Genomic DNA, 18494 nt, shown 5'->3' with positions numbered 1-18494 from the left:
AGCTGCTGCATTTGTGGAGAGTGGGCTGTTCATTCAGCATGCTGTTCCTCACAGCTGGGTTTGAATCTTGGGCTGTGTCCTCATGATGCCTTGCAAGAGGAGGGGAGCTTCCCTCTGGGAGCACAGGAGTTTGGCTGAGCTCAGTGCTTACCAAGGTAAACAAGCAGCTCTGAGCTAGCCTGGAGGCTGGGCTCAGGACTTCGGGTCTGGTTTTTTTCTTGCCTTGAAAAGCCTTGTGGAGAACTGCAGAACAAGGAAATTAAGTGGAAGTTGTGAAAAAGCTGATACAGCAAAATCAAGTGATTACCAAATTCCTTTGAAACCTATGAACCTACGGAGGCCTCGATGCTTGGAAGAGAGGCTGAGGCTGGCTCTGCAAGCACAGCAAAGTGGGGTTGCCATGACCGTCCTTCCACTGTGTGCAGGGCTCTGGTTTTTACTGGAGAACTCCGGCAGCTTTTTGGGCTTACAACAGCCCCTGTAACACCTGGAAGCTCCTGTGAGCTGGACCCCCATGAGACTTGTAGAATACTTGTTCTTGCAAACTCTGACTGGTAGAGAGGTGGAGGGAAAAGTTGGGCTTGGTGAACCAAGGAGGGGACTTAAGTCAGAGAAGTGGGCTTCTCAGAAGAGCAAAGAGATACTAAGATTAGAAGTGAAAATGTCAATTAGTGGGGCAGAGGAAGCTCTTTTGTAAATACAAAAAGGGGCTGGGTAATCAACCAAATTCCTCCTGTGCTTTCAGCCTACATTCAGACCCGTTTTCTTTTTACTCTGCAGAAGCAGAGCCTTGGGCTCCGTGTGTTCAAGGGAAAACCTCAGGTCGTGCGGTGTGCATGTAGGCTGCAGGGGGCATCAGGGCAGGACTTCTCGTTTGAAAGACACTGTAGTGCCTGCAGAACTTAGGACGCTCCCAAGATCCCCACCTGCCTTGGTGAGCAATGTTGTGTGCCCCCCTCGGGCTGTCAGCAAATGCCAAGAAGGGGCAGGTTACAATTAGAAATGTACAGGGTCATCGCAATGTATCTAAAGAGGCTCTTGGGGTTGTACTCCTGTCAGCCTAGCGTCAGTTTTATCTCAGTGAAATGTACCGAATATGAAAAGCAAAGCCCCCTCTTGAGTGCAGCTTTGGGCTTTGCTCTCTGCTGTCTTTGACTTGCCTCAAAGCAGGGCTGAACTGAAGTCTGAGTTGGCAGCTCTGGCCCAAAGTCTTCACTGCCTGCCCTTGAGAGGGGTCATTTTGCTGTGGGCCAGAGATGGGTGTAACATGCTGCTGGGGGTGTCTGATCATCATTCAGAGACGTGCCAGGCAGAGCTGTGGCAGAGGTGGGTTGGCAGCACTTGAGAGCAAAGGTCTTGTCACGTCGTTCTCACGGGCAGCACTGCCGAAGCTGGGGGACTGCTCTCAAGGTAAAGAGGATTTGCATCAGCAAAGCAAGGATGAATGCTGGTTCTTTGCCTCAAGCAAGCTTCTTGTGTTTGAAGACTTTGAGCCTGATGCTGGGATGTCATTTGACTGACTTGCACATTTCTGCAATACCTGAGATGAATGCTTGCTGAATTTCATTATATAGCTGTTATTCAAGGCAGAAACCAAAGCTAGAGTATAATTAATATATAAAAGCCTCTTTTCTTTGCCTCAGGCTTGTTTCTAGTTTGTTTGTTTCAGTACATCTCAATGTGTGTTTCTCTTGGTTCACTGACTCCAAACCAATGGCTGGCATCAATACATAAAGCCTTACAATCACTTTTGTCTCTTTCATGTGACTGCCTCAGAAATGGTGGCTTGGAGCACTAGAGATGTCAGCTACAAGCAGTTCTGGGGCCTACAGCTCTCCTTGTTGGGGTAGAACTGTAAAAAGGTTTCAGCAGCAGGATGAGTTTGTTCTGGGTGCAGGAGGCAGTGGTGGTGGCTGCAACTATAGCGAAATAAAGTTATCTCCTGGACTTGATCCTTTTGCTGTCTGTCACTGGGCTCTGAAAGAGAGATGTGTATTTCTTGGGTTTTCTTGGTGTTAGTATCGAATAAATAGAAGGTTCTTAACACAGGTTTGATTAAAAACAGAGCTGAGGTTGGCATTGCTTTGGGAACTGAAGGGCTTGACTAAAACTGCTTGAACTGAGGGAGGCCTCAAAATGTCAAGGAGTGAGGATTGCTGATGAACGAAGAATCTCTGAGGTTATCTCCCACAGAGTAATCTTGTTAATCCTCTTGGATCATGTGGAGTATTCAGGAGTGGCAGCTGCACAACTCATTTTGGACCACGGCTTATTTTACATGTCAGCGTATTTCAACTAGTGCTTGGTCAGAACCTCTCTGTTCCAAAATTCTGTAGCTGTTGTGATACAATTTTTTGATTCCTTTCTCCAGACCTTAAGTCCAGTGTGCTGAGGATTTCCAGTCAGGGTGGAACCTTTCCCCACTTGGTAACATCCTGCTTGAGATGACATGTTTTCAGATGTTGTCTCTTGTCTGAAATAATGCCTTTGCTGAGTGGCTACTTACTGATGATTTGTCAAAGGCATACAATTACATTCCATTTCCTTTTACTTTCTTGTGCTTTGTATGAGTCCTCTTACCAGGTCAGCCAAGCAGCCTGTCCCCTTCCCTACACCTCTTTAAAGTCCTGAAATTGGGTTTTACAGATACTGGTAGATGCACATTGTGATATATTAAGTGCACAATGGCACAACTGCAGTTCCCATGTTTTTCCTTTAAAAATGGTCCTTTGTCCACATTCCTCTAAATGTGGGTTAGCATCTGAGTCTGAGTTTATGGTTTTATTGTGAAATGTTTCACATGAGCTCACACTTGGTTAAATACATCTGCCCACTATTTTGAGATATAAAAGGTCAGTCAGGTTCACTCTGATTTTTCTTCTTGACTTGGTTAAATACATAACTGCAGCTTAAGGCCATCAGTCTTAAACAGGACCTTGGTGAAATGAGATGCCAACATGAGTGGATGGGGATACTGGTGGTTCTGCTTTATGGGAGCTCATAGAATCCTAGCAGGGCCAGTCCACACTCAGGATTTCTGTTTAATCAGAAGCTTTGCACACTTCAAATTCATTTTCTATTCCAGTTCAAAACAAGCTTTGTCTTTACTTAGAACAAAACAAAGCTTTCAAAGTTTTACATACAGGAAATATGATTTACTTTAAAGACTGAGGTGTTCCTGAAGGATTTCCAAATGAGGGATTTCCAAGTATATATTTTTTCCTTTCTGGCTTTTCTTTTGTGTGTGTTGTTTTTATGTTATATTGACAAGAGACCCAACATTCTACAAAATCATCTTTTAAAGAAGGAGGAAGACCATAAACCATAAAGCAGAATTCTAAGTTTAATGTAGACATGAATAATTCTTTTTATGACCCAAGATTTCCATAAGAAAGAATCACTTGCAAGTAGTTTTCTTGGTAGAATTCAAAAGAAAAACTGTGGTGGCTTGAACTCCATCAGCAGCTTCAACCAAAAACTGTGTACAAAAGCCATCTGCCCTTGAATCACAGTCTCTTCGATGCTCTGTGTTCCAGTGGGGATCAGTGTCAATGTGAGGAAGGGCTCCTGAGTGAAAGAGGAATGTGATATTAAGAATGTCAATATTTCACTTTCTAAATTGAAAATCTTGGTAGTGTTGAGATAATCCGTATGTCTTAATCAACTCCTGGTGTTTGAGTGGGAGGAAGCTAACACAGTAACTAGTTGAGGAGGAGGAGCAGTTAGTCAAAATAACTGCTTTTCTCCCTGAGGACTTTTGGGTTCTGGAAATATTTAACAGATGAAATAGCAAGAGCAGCTGTCCTAAGGGAACTATGAGAGGCATTTGACATTGCGAATCATATAACTTGCTAAATGAATGTTTTGTCTGCAGAGGGCCTGAGGTGTGATAGCGCAGGAGTGGTGTTGGGTGATTTATCTGGCTGTTGCGATTGCAGACAGCACTGTGGCAATGGCAGCTCTGAAGTTGCTGGCTGCGCCTGCTTGCCCAGTCCTTGGAGAAGGTTTTGAGGACAGGTATCTGGTGGGGAGCCTGCTGCTTGCCTTGCCTTTGGAATTATCCTCAGGTGCAGTTCTCCAGAGCCAGGGGAGAGGGATGCTGTCTGCAGTCCAAGGCAGTTGCATTTCTGGGGGATTTTGCTGCCTATTGGTGGGGCAGCAGGAGGGGGAAGTGAGGCTGTGCCTGTCTGCTGCCCAGCCTCTGCCAGCCGTTAAGGGCTGGATCTGAGTAGAAATTCAGATGTCTCCCTAGCAGATACGGGGGACAGGAGGTTCCCCCTACTGCAACCCATTGCTTTTGCCTAGGGAGGGCATCCATGCTCCCTGTGGTACAGGGCCAGCTCCCTGTGGTACAGGGCTGCTGGATGCTGCTCTGCTGGGGTAGCTTTGCTGCCGGAGCTCTTCCCTGCCCTCGTGGGCATGGCCTGCTGCCTCAGAGTTAATAATTTAACGGATTATGAAGGCGCGTTGGCAGATACTGTAGTACCTGTCAAATCTAACTGCCTGTAAATTTAATTAGTGTGCAAAAACCGGCTTTTGAGTATACCAAAACTTAATTAGTCAGCAACTTAAGGTTGTTAGCGTACTCTCCAGGGTAATAATATCCAAAAAGGGTACGTGAAGGCTGTGATAAAATAATTAAAAGCGTAAGATCCTCGTGGCATGTTTTCTTTAGTACTCATCTTTACTATGTATAAATCAGGATGGAGGAGTAAGAACAGCAGCGTCTTGGAGCTGGGCTTTGATAGTGGGTGGGGAATAATTAATGAGCAAGTGCAGTGGCTCACGTCTGCTCAGTTCTGTGCACAGGATTGAGCCCATCTTTTGGGGCATCCTGTGCATTTGACCATGATGTGTCTGCTTGCTGCTGGGGAAAAGCACAGTCTTTACAGAAGTATGGAATAGTAATTAGCAATGTGGGGACCATTTGTGTGCTGGGGGGTTCCAGTGGGGCTGATGGGGAAGTCTGCAATGAATGTATTAAGTCCTCCAAATGAGATAAGTTGGGGGAGAAATTAGAAATTCTTCAGGAGTGTTGAGAGCAGCATGAGTGGTGCTGGCCTGTCCTGGGCTTGTCCCATCAGAATGAAGCACTTGAGGTGTCAGAGTTGCTTATGGGTTACCACAGTGCTTTGCAGCAACGGATGGTGGGTTCTTACCTTGGAATGAAAGCTGGTTTAATGTTTGTCTGCATACTCCTGCCACACAGTACTTACATGGAGAGATGGATGTGTGACTTGTATTCAGTGTTACTACAGAGAGGTTTTCTACACTGTGACGGGATGCCGTAGCATAACAGTGACTCACTGCAGGTTGTTTGAAAGGAAGGGAATGGGATTTAGTAACACTGAGTGTGCCCCGTCTGTCACTCCCCAGGGATGTACACACTTGTCTTCCTAACGTCAGCCCTAAACTGCTGTTAAATGACCTAAATTTTTGTGGGGATCGCCTCTCCTTTGAATGGAGTGTGGACTAAAAGGAAAGCCAACAAAAATTTCTTAGAGCAGCTCTGGGCCTGCCTGGTTTGTTGCTAGATGCTTGCCCTCTGAGTGCTCCTTGTCTCTCATTATCCCCCTGCCATCGTTGGGAAAGAAGGGAACAATGAACTTTCTGATCCCTGAAAGAATATGTAAAAGTCAAGAGAGAAATGTCTGGAGGCTGAAATCACTTACCCACTTACATTCGTAAATGAAAGAATCAATAAAACATACTTTAACTTCTCCCTGTCTTCCCCAGAGGATGGTTAATAATCCCATTCCCTCTCCCATCTACAGCAAGACAGCAAGTTCCGTTTCTGTGCCCTGCAAACCTGTTGGGGGAGGGTTTTTTTTTTGAGGCATCCAAAACTCCTCTGACAGTTCCAAATGGAGGTGCTAGCAGTGCCTCCCTAAGTACTTGTCAGTCTTGCCTGGCCAGCAGAGCAGTCCAGTCTCCTTTCCAGAGACTGCAAAACAGGGCCATAGTGAATGGCCTGTCTGCTGTGGTACTGGGAGACAGAGAACACATTGCTTGTCAGAACTGGACTGTCTACTTGGACTCCAGCATTGCCTGGAGACCCTGTTTCAGAGCATGGGACTAGTGGAATTATGCCCTGGGCAGGCGCCTGGGTCCCTAACAAAAGCCTCTCCAGGGCTGGTGTTTGGAGTGGGTCAGTGTTTCACAGTATAAAGAACAGCCTGGTGGAACCTTGTGGAGTTTTCTTCTGAATCCCATATTATCACTGGTGAGCGCACCCATGTGAGCTGGGGTTTGGCATCTGGGAGTTGGCATAGGGACAAAATGAGGAAGGGAAGGAGGGCTGGGTGCTTTGCATGTGGGTGCATGCATGCAGACATCTTTCCCCCTGGATTTAATATGTATCTCTTGAGTTTCACTTTGGTTTCTAGTGAACCTGAACAATCAAAGCAGAATTTATCTGCAAAAGCTCCATATCACATGCACAAGGTTCACTCACAAGTCACATCAGACCTGCTGAAGATAGGAAGATTTGTCGACAGTCCTCTGCAGAACTGGGAGCTCGTAATGGTGCTGGACCAGAACTGTGCTTAGGTCTGGGTTTTTGCTGTGACTGTCTCATATAACATCTAGCAAAAGTCCAGCTACATTAAAGTCTAGAAATTTGGGAGTGGCTTTGATAAAACCAGTATTTTACATGGTTTTTCATCACAGATCTGTGACGAAGTAAAGAATGACTGACAGGATTCAGTAAACTACTGGATTTCTGAGAGACAGACTGCATACCACTGAGTGGGCTTAGTTTAATGAACTGAGGGATGCCATGTAATCTAACTGCTTATTATATTAAGAGGTGGCAGATAATCTAATGAGTCACAGGTGATTATTTTGATTTTACTGCATGAAGTTAAGCACTATCAAACCGAGCAGTGCTTCTTTCAGTGCTAGGTAGCAGTTGTGCAGAACAGTAGATGTCACCTCACCGATCAATGAAACCATGTCAATGAAATATGATTTTTCTATTGGTTGTATGTCTGTTTATCGGTTTTGGTGCCTGGAATGCCAGCCTCATCTTTGGTGTATCTTCAATGGAGCAAACTGAACTTTAACAGGATTTGTGTCTAGCACTTTAAAACACTACTCTTCTGGTGTGTGCCCTTCTCCCCTTTCTGGCAGCATTAATGTTATTGATATAAATGTTTCCAGTCTTTAGCATAAAGCTCAGCTTTAATTGGTTTTGGTTCTATTCAATCTAACTGTAATAATTAAATTTTTTTTGTTTAAAATTTCAGTCGTACTTACCATATGGTGAGTATCATTTATGCATAAAAGCTACTTGCTGTTTTACCTTTGGAAATCATTAGGGCCCTCACAGTTAAGAGCTTCCTAACCATCTGCTACTCTCTCAAACCCTGTGTTAATGCAGACATCTGCAGTTGTGACTCCGGGGTTATTAAACAGCGATGTCCAGTGGAATGCCCTTGTGCCTGGCTTTCCGAAAATGAGCACTGCACTCAGGGGTGGCTCTCACCACAGCAGAAGCCGTTCACTTGGCACACACAGTGGGCAGGCACAGCCCCTCCAAGCACAGGCACAACAAGTGGATTTGGCTGAAGGGATGCGGCCCTCCCAATTAGCTGTGAGTTCAGATGGATGGCCTTTAATCCTTTAATGCTAGAGAGGCTCCGGCATCAGACCCCGCAGTAATCCATTTTTAGGATGTGCATCTTGCACAAAGAAGATTAGGCCATTTAAAATAAGCTAATTATTTGTTGTTAATCAGAATATTCGTCCAATTACAGAAGCAAATGCTGTAGGTTTAAATCCTGGTGTCAATTAAATCAGCAGCAGAACTCTCCCTGGCCTCTGTAGTGCAAGCCTGGAGTGCTGGAGCACTCTTATCCTGCCTCTCTACTGACTCTGCTGCCTCACTCCATGCTTTGTATTCTGGGGTTTGGGGTGGTTTTGTTTCATTTTGCTTTTTTTCTGACACATTTTTGAAGGCAAATATTTGTCAGCGAGAAGGAAGAGGTGGCTCCTGGTGACCTCTGAGCTTGCGGGAGGTGAGAACAGTGGAGCTAATTACAAAATTTAAATGTCTAATGTTTTTAGTGTTCAGAGACTTGACACTCTTTATCTGGGTACTGTGTAAATTGCAGGTGAAGACAAACTGATAGTTTGAAAGCCATACCTTATTAAACTAAAGAAAAAGCAAAAGAAAAGCTAATTTCATTGTGTGGTTAATAAAAGTCCTTTTATTCAGGTTTTTTTTTTTTTTTAAGCACAAAAATAGCTTACTAGAGCTGTTAAAGTTTTTTTCTTTATATACACTTTTGGCATTGTTCAACCACAATAATGAAAATTAGGCTTAATGCATTCATGTTAATACTGGCCTGTTTTCCCTAGAGCAGAATGCTTTTAAACATGTGCAGTAATTTTGCTATTGAATAGCAGTGTGATGATCGGTAAAAACGTTTTTGTCGTGGTAAATGATTCAGGTAGTATGTTAGTTTAAAGCTGATCTTATCCACAGGAGTCCTTTTAAATAACACAGCAAGAAAACTCTTCTAAAATGTATTGGAGATTAATGGATTAAGTATAGCAGTTAAATGCTAAGAATTCTGCTAAGAGTTATCTGGTTTTAATGGCCCAGCAGTCTAATGAATCTTGATGAGATGTAAGAGTTTAGGGGAAGAAACTCTATCCTGGGGTAGCAGGTACAGCTGCTGCAGTGGGGCATTTCCCCACTTTGTCCACAGCCCATGGGCAGAGGGGTGCTGTCTGACTCACAGGAGAAGTAGCAATGTTTGTAGTATTGCGTGGTGGTGATGGAGAGCTGCTTTTTATTTTTGTTTTTAAATTAAATACCCACTCACATGCACTTGATTTCTGAAAGAGATTCTGTTCTGTGATGAAAGTGAAGGAAATTGTCCTCTCTGTGGCAGGGAGATAAGACAGTCACTGTGTGCAGATGGACAGATGACCAGTCAGGTTACCAATGTCTCTGTGGGTTCTTTGAAAAGAGGGTGGTGAAGAGAAGTATTGAAAATGCTTCTTTTTTATTTTATTTTTTTTTATTCTTGAGACCAGATTCCATAAATATTTTAATGCAAAGTATTTGATTTTTAGTTACCTCAGTGTATGGATTTTTTAGGAAAGCTGGTGGTGATGTTTGTGTTTCTTGGGAGGATGTGGGTAGGAGGGGGGTGGCAGATGGGAGAGTCACAAGAAGGTTATGATATGCTTTTTAAAGGAAATGCAAATAGAAACATACTTACAAAAGTGAAAGGGAAAAAAAGTGCTTCTGGAAGGATCCGTCGGGTGAAGCAGAATGGCTCAATGCTGTCAAGAGCAAGGGTTAAGGTGCAGTTGCAGCTTCCATCACAGGTCCAGAGCCATCCTTGCTGGAGAGGGATGAGTTTTGATTTCAGGCTGGCAGAAGCAGGGGTGCGTGAGCTTTTTTGCTGCTCTTCATCCTGGTGTAGCTCCTGCAGCCTGGCTGTGGCAAAGCACTTAGTTAGGGAGTGTAATTGACCTTGAAATATGCTGTGAGTGTGGAGGACAAACTCTTACGCTTTGGGGAACTTGTTTATTGCCAGTTGCTGCTTGTTCCTAAGCCTTAATTTAATTCAAATTCCTCTTTTCAAAACCCTTAAATTCGTGTGGAACAAGGACAAACGGTGATTAAGGAGTTACAGTGATGGGTTCTTGCCTGTGGCCAGGCGTATAGAGGAGGAGAAGGGAGCCCTGTGAGCCGATGTCTGCAAGCCTTTGCTTCTGTAGTAAGCCCTGTGGACCCTGTGCTGCTGCTGATGTGGGAGACTGGTTTTGTGAGACCTCCTTTCCTTTCCTTTCCTTCCAAGAAAAAGAGATACCAGTAGTGGAGCTGAATGGGAAGTGTAGCTGCATGTTAATTTTGTTGTAGTTATTTTACTTAAGCATCTCTCGCTGATTTGAAGTTGAAATATGGTGCAGCCGCTCTGCCTCACTGTGCTGCATAATAGGAAATGAGCCGAGCCTGCTTCTGAGATGGCAGCACGCTTGTAAGATTTCTATGAGTTCGAAGATGAGATCAGTGCACAATGTACTCTTACGTGGTGAGGCAGATGTTAAAGTGATCTCTATGTGATATAGTATCCATATCCGTTCAAGCCTTTGTTGCTTCTGCCGCAGCTGTTCAGGTGAATGCTCTACATTTCCTTTACTCCAGCCCCATGGTAATTTACACAGACTTTGCAGATCCCAATACACTTACTCCTTTAGCTCCTGGGATGAGGAAAGAGAGGCCTGCCTAAAGCTGTGAGGTGTCCAGGTGCAGCATTGTAGCTGGGAGTGGGATGCATGAATGGAGTGCCTTGTCTCCTTCGGGGACTCCTCAAGTGCTCTGTACCCATCTCCTTCCTCAGCCTTTGCTGTGTGGAGGGGTGAACTCCGGACGTGATCAAACTCTCTGTTCAAGTTTAGGTCTGAAATCGCTTCACGCAATGTTTTAACCCCTGTCTCCAGTATAACTCTTCACTATTGCCCACAATGCTTTTTGATCTGGGGCTGTACCCATCAGCTGCTCTGAAGTCTGTGCTGACTGAAGGGTGAGGGCGTGGGCAGGAGCACACATGGAGCAATAAATGGATTTGTAAGTCTCCCAGACACTGTGGCCTACTTCAGTATCATATTTTCAAGTGGTTGTGTCTTTTGTGTTTTGCTTTTAAAACCACTTTTATCTCCACCAGCAGACTTGTTTCTGGACCAGATCCTGCCAATTGTATTAAGAAGCCAGGCCAGTTTATGCATATTTATTTCATTGCCATCTCTTTTAAAGTGGTTTAATACAATTTCAGCAGTGGAAGGAGTGTGCTTTGTCTTGATAATTCCAGAGTAAACTGGTTAATATTACCTACCATTGCGTAATGGGACTGCTGCTGCAGTTTAATTAAATGAACTCTTTTTCTGCTTGAGGTTTGCTTCTCTTGTTGCAGCCACTTACCTTAGAAGAAAAGATGTGCTTGTTGCACAGCCAGAAAATTCAGGTATAGGGAAGCAAATAGATTTGTCCATTTCCATACTGGAGGAGGGATTTCGGTTATAATCTACCAAGTCTCAATTGACTATGAGAAGGTTTAGGTGAGGAGTTCTGGGTTCATCTAGTGGTGGAAACCCCGATTTAATCTTCCTGCAGATGGTAACACTGGCATTTTGGATGTGGCTGATCCTGATCAGACTTTGACCATGAGGCCAGAGAGACCTGCACCTCGTAGTCCTACCGAGTGGTAAATGTTCCTGTTCCCAGGATCCCTGGAGCCTGCCCGAGTGCACCTTTGTGCGCAGTTACGCGTTTTTCATTAGGCAGTGATTTGATTAGATAAAAATAAAAGTTGCTTGAGCTTTCACTTTTTTGGTGATGCATATCAAATTTATGCAGATTCGAATAGGACTAATCTGCATGCAAAATATCAAAATGTGATTACTAACCCATATGCACCTGTACTGAAGTTTAATAGGGTACAAATATGAACAGGAAGAAAGAAGCTGAACAAAATGCACAGCCTTGAATTTGGGTATGAATTAATGCAAAGAGATCTTTACAGTGTTAATGATGATTCAGGTGTTTCCGGAGTAAATTAAATCTTTCAGTAATTTAAGAACAGTCATTCTTTAATTAACTTTGACTTTATTAAAAAAAATATAATCCTACTTTCTGCAGGCTTTTCACTGTTGACTCCTTTTGCCATCCTGTTCTAATGGCATTCAGTTCATGTCCAGGATCACCCTGAAAATGCAGATGATTGATTCTGATCATGTGTAAATCAGTTCACAATTAATGCGGTTTCCTTGACATAAAGGAAACATTATCAACACTAACAGTGCATTGGGAGATTAGGACTTGAGTCAGGAGAGTTTTAAAGAACATGCTATTACTCATTTTCATAATAGTTTTGGTGGTGTTCAGTGACCAACCCTATATCTTGTGTTTAAGCTCAGTACTAGAGTGTATCACTTGGCTGTGAACGTTTTCATGGTCCAGGAAAGTTGGATGTCAGTGGGAGTGTATTTTACCTGATATTTCTTGCTTCCAGGATGCTCTGAGAAGGTTTTTAATGTTCTGCGGTGGAGCAGAGGAGAGTGAATTCAGGTTGTAGAAATAAATGAGGAATGAGAAGAAAAGCTGAAAGTCAGTTAGCACCACTTGCTTCTGGTTCTTAGGGTATGATCTGAGCAGAAACTCCATCCCTTGTAGTACCCATCTTCACAAAAAAACACGTGTGTCATTTGTGTAATAAAGCAAGTCAATGGAAAGCATTGCTGCCTGGTACCATTACTGTACTGAAAAGCTGGCAATGCTTGTGTGAAGTTTTGTCACACACTTGCAGCAAAGTATTTCCCTTGTAAAGGGTGTAGTGCTGGGACAGTAACTATGAAGACCTGGGCAGCCAGCAACATGGCCAGTTGCCTGCCTCCTGTGCAATGCAGGCAGCCCTGGTCCCTGGAAGCACTTCTGTGTAAAAGCTATCCAGAATAGGTTTCTTTGGGACCAGACTTGTTCCAGTGGGAACGATGCTGTGATGAGGACAGCCATTCTTGGAGAACCAACCAAGTAAACATTGTATGTTGTGACCACCAGCAGTTGCAGCTGTGTCCCATGTTAGCCCAGTGTTAAGAATGGCTCTTAGGAAGAGATTTCTAACATGTTTTGATGGAAAGCAAATGCAAGCGGTGGGAATGCTTACAGTAAAGTGAGCTGACATGAAATAATTGAAACCACTTAACCCTGGCACAAAGTGACAGCATCAGAGAATTTCAGAATTAAAGCTGACGTTCTGTCCTGTGCATGAGTAGATACAAGAATGACCAGCACTGTGGCGTGGGTTAACCACAGAGCGACATGCTTTCCTCTGAGTGGCTGTGACACTGTGAGGCTGGCCCATAGCCCGGTGTTATTTTAAAGAGAGGAGTGGGTTTGTGTACAGATGAACAAGCCCTTGAGAAAGTAAAATGCTTAAAAAGTGTCCTGTACTGAAGGTTCAAAGCAGAGCAGTGCGTGGGAGACGTGGTGAGGGCTGTTGGAAGCTGTGTGACCGAGGGAGGGTTTGTGATTAGAACTTTGCTAGGCAGAACCTAGCCTTGTTTAATACAAAAATCCTCAAATGACTGTAAGGGGACCCTTAGGTTCAGATTCCTGTTGAAGTTATACATCTGAGAGCTCTCTATTTTTACATATTTCCCAGAAGAAACAGTCCATATTATTTTCTTCAAGGAGTTACACAGGATATATGCTGCTCACAACAGTTGCTGCTTGCAAGAACCTTCTTTTTGTCAACATCACCTTTGCTAGAAAATATTCAAAACTGAAAATAAAACATCTGTAGTGGTGTGTTCAGCTCAGCAGGAAGCTGAATTGGTGCCAGGGGGGAAGGAGACAGAGTAACAGAATTCTGTAGCAAAGAACGTATTAATCTTTAATATGCAAAAAGAGGGGCTGTAGGAAGAAAGGATTGGCAATGCTCATGAGCACCTGTGAAGGCTTTGTGAATCTTGGGGCTGTACTGAGTTTCCAAGAAATATCTTCATGTTCTAGGCTCTGAAGAAAATCACAGACACTGGGGGAACCATCTAAGCCGTTTAATACACTAACATGCACAGTACTGGCTCTACCAATGCCATGGGAAATCTTGGTTATCACCTGTCTGATCAGGCAGATGGGAAAGGGTTTTATCCTGCACTACCATCCACAAGGTCTCAGTGCTAACAGGGAGCCAAAGACAAGGATAAGCTGTTCCACAGGCCCTGGAAGCTCTCGTAATTGCTTATCAATGAATGACTAAATGACTTGAAAGGAGATAAATGAGGATGTGCAAGTGTTGTAGGCAAATAGGCTTCAGAGAGGTCAGTATTTGGGAAGCGTTTGTGGGCTCTCAGGTTGCTCTGACAGCACTGGTCCTTTCGGACGGTATTTAGTAGTGTCAGAATGATATTTTAGAGAGGTTAATGAGCCCTTCAGGAAGGTGGAGGGGTTTCTGAATAGAAAAGGGGAAAAAAGTATACTGGTAAAAAAAGAAAAAAGGAGAAGGCAGTGAGGAAAGCTTGCCTTTTTTTGTAGTTATTCTGTATTTAGGTGGACTCTGCTCTAAGTATCTGCGACCAGCCTGTGAGTATAAATGCTTCAGGAGAAAGTGCTGTTTGAAGACAAAATACTCTGATATTCCAGGCTCAAGCGAACTCATGGTGTATATATAGCAAAAGATAGCTTGACTGTGGCTGGGTGATGTGGCATCATCTGGCATTGCCCTAGAATGTGTTCAGGCCATAGAGGTGTGATGTGTGGATATACAGTGAATGCCTATTTAGAGCTTGACTTTACATTTGGGTATAGAAAAACTGAGTTTTTCATTTTTGGTTTACCTGGGGTTTGCGATGCAGGGTGGTGTGGGAGTACCCTGAGTATTGAGGAGAGGGAATCCAATGAAGTGCTAAAAAGTCACCACAGAAATAGTCATGTGTTGAGAGTATGACAGAATTGTTTTTGTAGATAATTCCTGAGGCTTTAAAGGCTGATACTTTTCAGAAATAGTGGAGTGCAACCAATTAATTGAAATGGGGAGATTCAGAACATTAGACACGCAGATGCCTGCGTGCGTGGAGGGATGGGGATGCTTTTGGATCAAGTCACTCTGCAGTAGTGGGCAAACAAGTCACATCCTCCCCTTAATTTTATCAAGATGTATTGTGAAAGCAGTTGGATCTACGCTCCCAGTACTGCTTCTCACTTAGAACCATGGGCCGCTGGTGACTGGAGACCTTCTCATTCACACCCCAAAGATACCAGTGTTTTTTTGGGGGCTGTGCAAATAGATTTTCTGCCTTCCTGGTGCTTTCCCCTGATGTATTTAGGAGTCTACTTTCATCTTGTAAAATTGAATTTCAGTTTGGCTGCTCCTACATTATTCTCCTTGGCACTCTTTTCAATGTGAATTTCTCAGTCATGGATGACTGGAACTGGGCAGTTCTGTGGAGCCTTTCTCTCATCAGCTTGTCGTGTCCCGTGGATGCATGAATTCTTGCGATATGCATATCCAGGGGCCAAGGATGCATTTCCCTTTAGCAAAAGCTTCAAGGTGGTTTGCATTTGAGTTTCTTGTAAAATGGTCATTGTGTCGAATGCTGAATTGTCCTCTACAAGAGGTCAGAATTGTTATTACTTCACATCTCCAATGCTGCAAGGGAATATTAAGCATTAATTAACCATTACATCTGTTTAAAATTCACATGGCAGCTGTTGCTTGCACAACAAATAACCTCTTGCTTACTGGCAGTTTCTCTAGTTAAAGTAATAGCTTGTTTCTGTCTGTCTTCACCTTGTTTCAGGAGAGTAGGGAACTGAAAGAAAAACCTTTGGATGTTGTTTGCACATGGCAACTGTGTGTGCTGTTGGCGCTGCTGTGTGTGGATAGCTCAGCAGGACATCTGGAAGCTCTGGTAGGTGCTTGGAGCACAGATGGGGAGCTCAAAGCTTCCAGAAGTTCTTTACTGCACTGTCGTCTGACAGAGCAACCAGCCTTCCTGAGGCTTCTGCATTTGCCTGTAGTAACGTTGCAGATAGCAATGAAATGGGGCAGTACAGCAGTAACCGTGATTGGCCTTTCTGTTGGATAATCTGTGGAGACAAGGAGGGTATGTGCCTGATTCAGGAGCTGCATTTGGTCAGTATTGCTTCTTTAATCTCGGCCTGTATGTATTTGTAACTGCACACTTCTGAAGTCCTGTTGGCAGTAGTGAGTCTCGAGGTTCCTGCTTTTTGTCCAGAATTCTTAAGCATTCAGAAAAACCCTTATAGAAACGTTAGGGTAAAAAGAATGGTCCTCAGGTGAGCTGGTGAACAAATATTACTTGTACCAGTCGTAACAGAAGGTAATCAACTTGTTCTTAAGAAAATTAAGAACAAATTCTTTAGAGAACCTGTACTGCTCTGATGTTTCAGTGTCTGTGCAGAGGGATTCCTAATGTTGAATGTCAGTCTTGTGCTGCAAAATTGTGAAGATGAGGATGACTGCTTGGTTTTAGGTCTGCTTTCTGGTACTACAGCATTCTGTGTTCTAGAATTGTTCTGTATTCCTTTTTAAAATGGAACAAAAGTAAGGCCCTGTGTATGAGAAATGTGCAGGTGTACTATCCTAACAAATGGAGGACCCAAACTAGACTGAAGGTTCATGGTGGTTGCTTTTTGGCATGTCTGTTAAGACACCTCCCATCTCACAGAGCTTTACAGAGAAATTAAGGACGAATAAGAGCTGATAGGAGAAAAAGCATGTTATTAACTCCTGCAGTGATTAGAAGAGTGATTACACAGAAATGGTGCCCAGTGTCAAATTAAGAAAGTGAATTAATTTGTCATGGATTTCTATCTGACTCTCATAGAGGATGATCTTAATGATGCTGTGACCCAGAGTAAGTCCTCAGCAGGGCTGAGGCAACTGGAAACATCTGACTGGGCAGTTTGTGAGAACTGGGCTAAGGTGAAGCCACTTGGGATTTTTGCCTCTGACTTCAGAGGCATTGGGATTTCATCTTTTTGTTTGTGGTGGTTGTCGTTTGCTTCACCTGGTTGGAACAGGATCCTGGCTGAGGTTAATTGCTCATCTCAGTGGGCCTATCTTAGGTGGAGCTGGTCATCCTCCAGGAATTTGTTTCATTATTTTGTAATAAAATATTTAAGACTTCTTCATTTTCATAAAAACTTTCTTGAACAAGCTGCTTCTTGTCTTGGACAATCACTCCAAATCATCCACCAGGCTCCCAGTTCTTTTCAGAATTGCTTGACCCAGTTACACAATTCATTCCTCATTCATTTTTCTTAGTATCCTGGCCAGTCATTTCTTTCCCATCTCATTGTATGTCAAAGTGACCTGTCCTATATTTTTCTAGTTATTTAGCTCCTGTTGGGTAATGGGAATTTGTAGAGGTTTGACTTTCAGTATCAAACAGGCATGTTCTACTCTTTTTGTAAGAGTACATACTTCTCTCAGGACTGTCTGGTGATGCTTTTGTATTGTGCAGGGACTGGCACTACATGATGCTGCGCAGGTAAAATGAGAAGCTGTCTTGAGCAAATGCCTTGGCTTTGAGCATCTCTGAACCACATTCTGAAATTTGCTTACACTGTTTCCCTGCCCTTTCCCCTCCCCAGACATTGAGAAACTAATGAGGTTAAAATCAAACCAGTACTTCTGTCTTTAAGAGCAATACATTTGGAATCTGTAGCTGTAATGTCATGTTCTTGTATTGCTAATACTCACTGTAGATTGTTTTTCCTCACCAGCTCTTTTGCTGACTGTAAGTAGGTGGGTTTCTTTGTGCACTGTTTATTTGAATCAGTTGAAGTGAATGACAGTGGGCCCCCACTCTGCATGCCATCCTTGTGAATTTTGAAACTGCATGCATGGTTCTAATACAAATTTTGTCTATGCTGTTATTTTAGTGCTGTTTTTTAATATAACATTTACAAAAACATTGGCAATCAAAGAACTTGTTACCATTTGTGCTAATTTCAGGAGATGATCACAGGACTGGGTAATTAGCATTGATTAAACAAGGAGCTGAATGGAGAGAGGCTACTTATGAGATAGGAGAGCAGGACATTTTCACTGCTAGACAAGGAGCACTTAACAGTATGTTAATGAATCAAGACAGCTGGAGAATTCTTAAAGGGCAAATCAGATACGACTGCTTCTGTTGTTACAAGGCAATAGGTAGGTCACTGGGCATTGTAGGATACTTAGGAAGGTATCCTGCTGTACTGTGGGGGAAGTAAGAGATTTATGTAATGGAAATCCTGTTTCACAGCTCTAATAAGCTTGTTAATAACAATTCAGTGTGTCATGGCATTTAGCAAGGATTTCAGATTTTGTCATGTAGAATTAGGAGAAAGACTCAAGTGGAAAAGGAAGAAAGACTTTGCAATGAGCTATGTTTTATACAGCAGTGTAGGCTAGCAGCCCTTTTGGAGAGGCTTGCAGGGACCACAATTTACAGTTCACTTGTAAAGAAAGGATGGTTCCACTTGTGTTGCCTCTCTGCCACCTGCCTGCCTGTCTCTAAAATGGAGCTACATTAGTAGATAATTTGGTGGAGGGAATTAGGCAGGGCCAGTTGGCTTTTGTCAGTACAACAGGCCATTGCTGCATGCAATGGCATGTGCTGAAGGTTTTCTGAGCTCTAATGTGAAACCCCTCCTGCAAACAACTCGCTAAAGCTTGTGTTCTTCCTTCCCTGTTTTGCAAACAGGGCACGGTGGGTGAGAATTGATAAGTGCAGGCTGTGTTTCTAACCTTGGCATTCATCCACCGGCATGAACTAAGTAGATTGATGCTACCACCTGGAAAAGGGGCAGAAATTTAGGGTGTTGAAATCTTTGAACGAGTTTAGGGAGTTCTGTCTCCCCTTGCAGGGGAGCTCATGTTATATGCAGTGGTGAACCAAACTAATACACGCAGTAGGTTTGGGTGCCTGGGTGGATTACCATTTAGGTGAATCTACCCTGGATGTAG

General features: G+C 43.4%; 1 protein-coding gene across 8 annotated transcripts in view; it reads left to right on the top strand.

Annotated features, from left to right (window-relative positions):
* IL1RAPL2 (interleukin 1 receptor accessory protein like 2) overlaps nucleotides 1–18494 on the top strand; it is a 368238-nt gene that overhangs the window by 31737 nt on the left and 318007 nt on the right. The window contains exon 2 of one of the 8 annotated variants that reach the window (XM_065689765.1): nucleotides 11132–11222. The exons of the other annotated variants lie outside the window; for them this stretch is intronic. The gene's annotated coding sequence lies outside the window, so the exon portion shown is untranslated. The remainder of the gene's footprint in view (nucleotides 1–11131; nucleotides 11223–18494) is intronic. 8 annotated transcript variants of the gene reach the window in all.

This window comes from Lathamus discolor, chromosome 9 (assembly GCF_037157495.1).
Source record: "Lathamus discolor isolate bLatDis1 chromosome 9, bLatDis1.hap1, whole genome shotgun sequence".
NCBI lineage: Eukaryota > Metazoa > Chordata > Aves > Psittaciformes > Psittacidae > Lathamus > Lathamus discolor.
The sequence above is the reverse complement of the archived record's forward strand: the minus strand, read 5'-3'. Positions and strand labels throughout refer to the sequence as shown.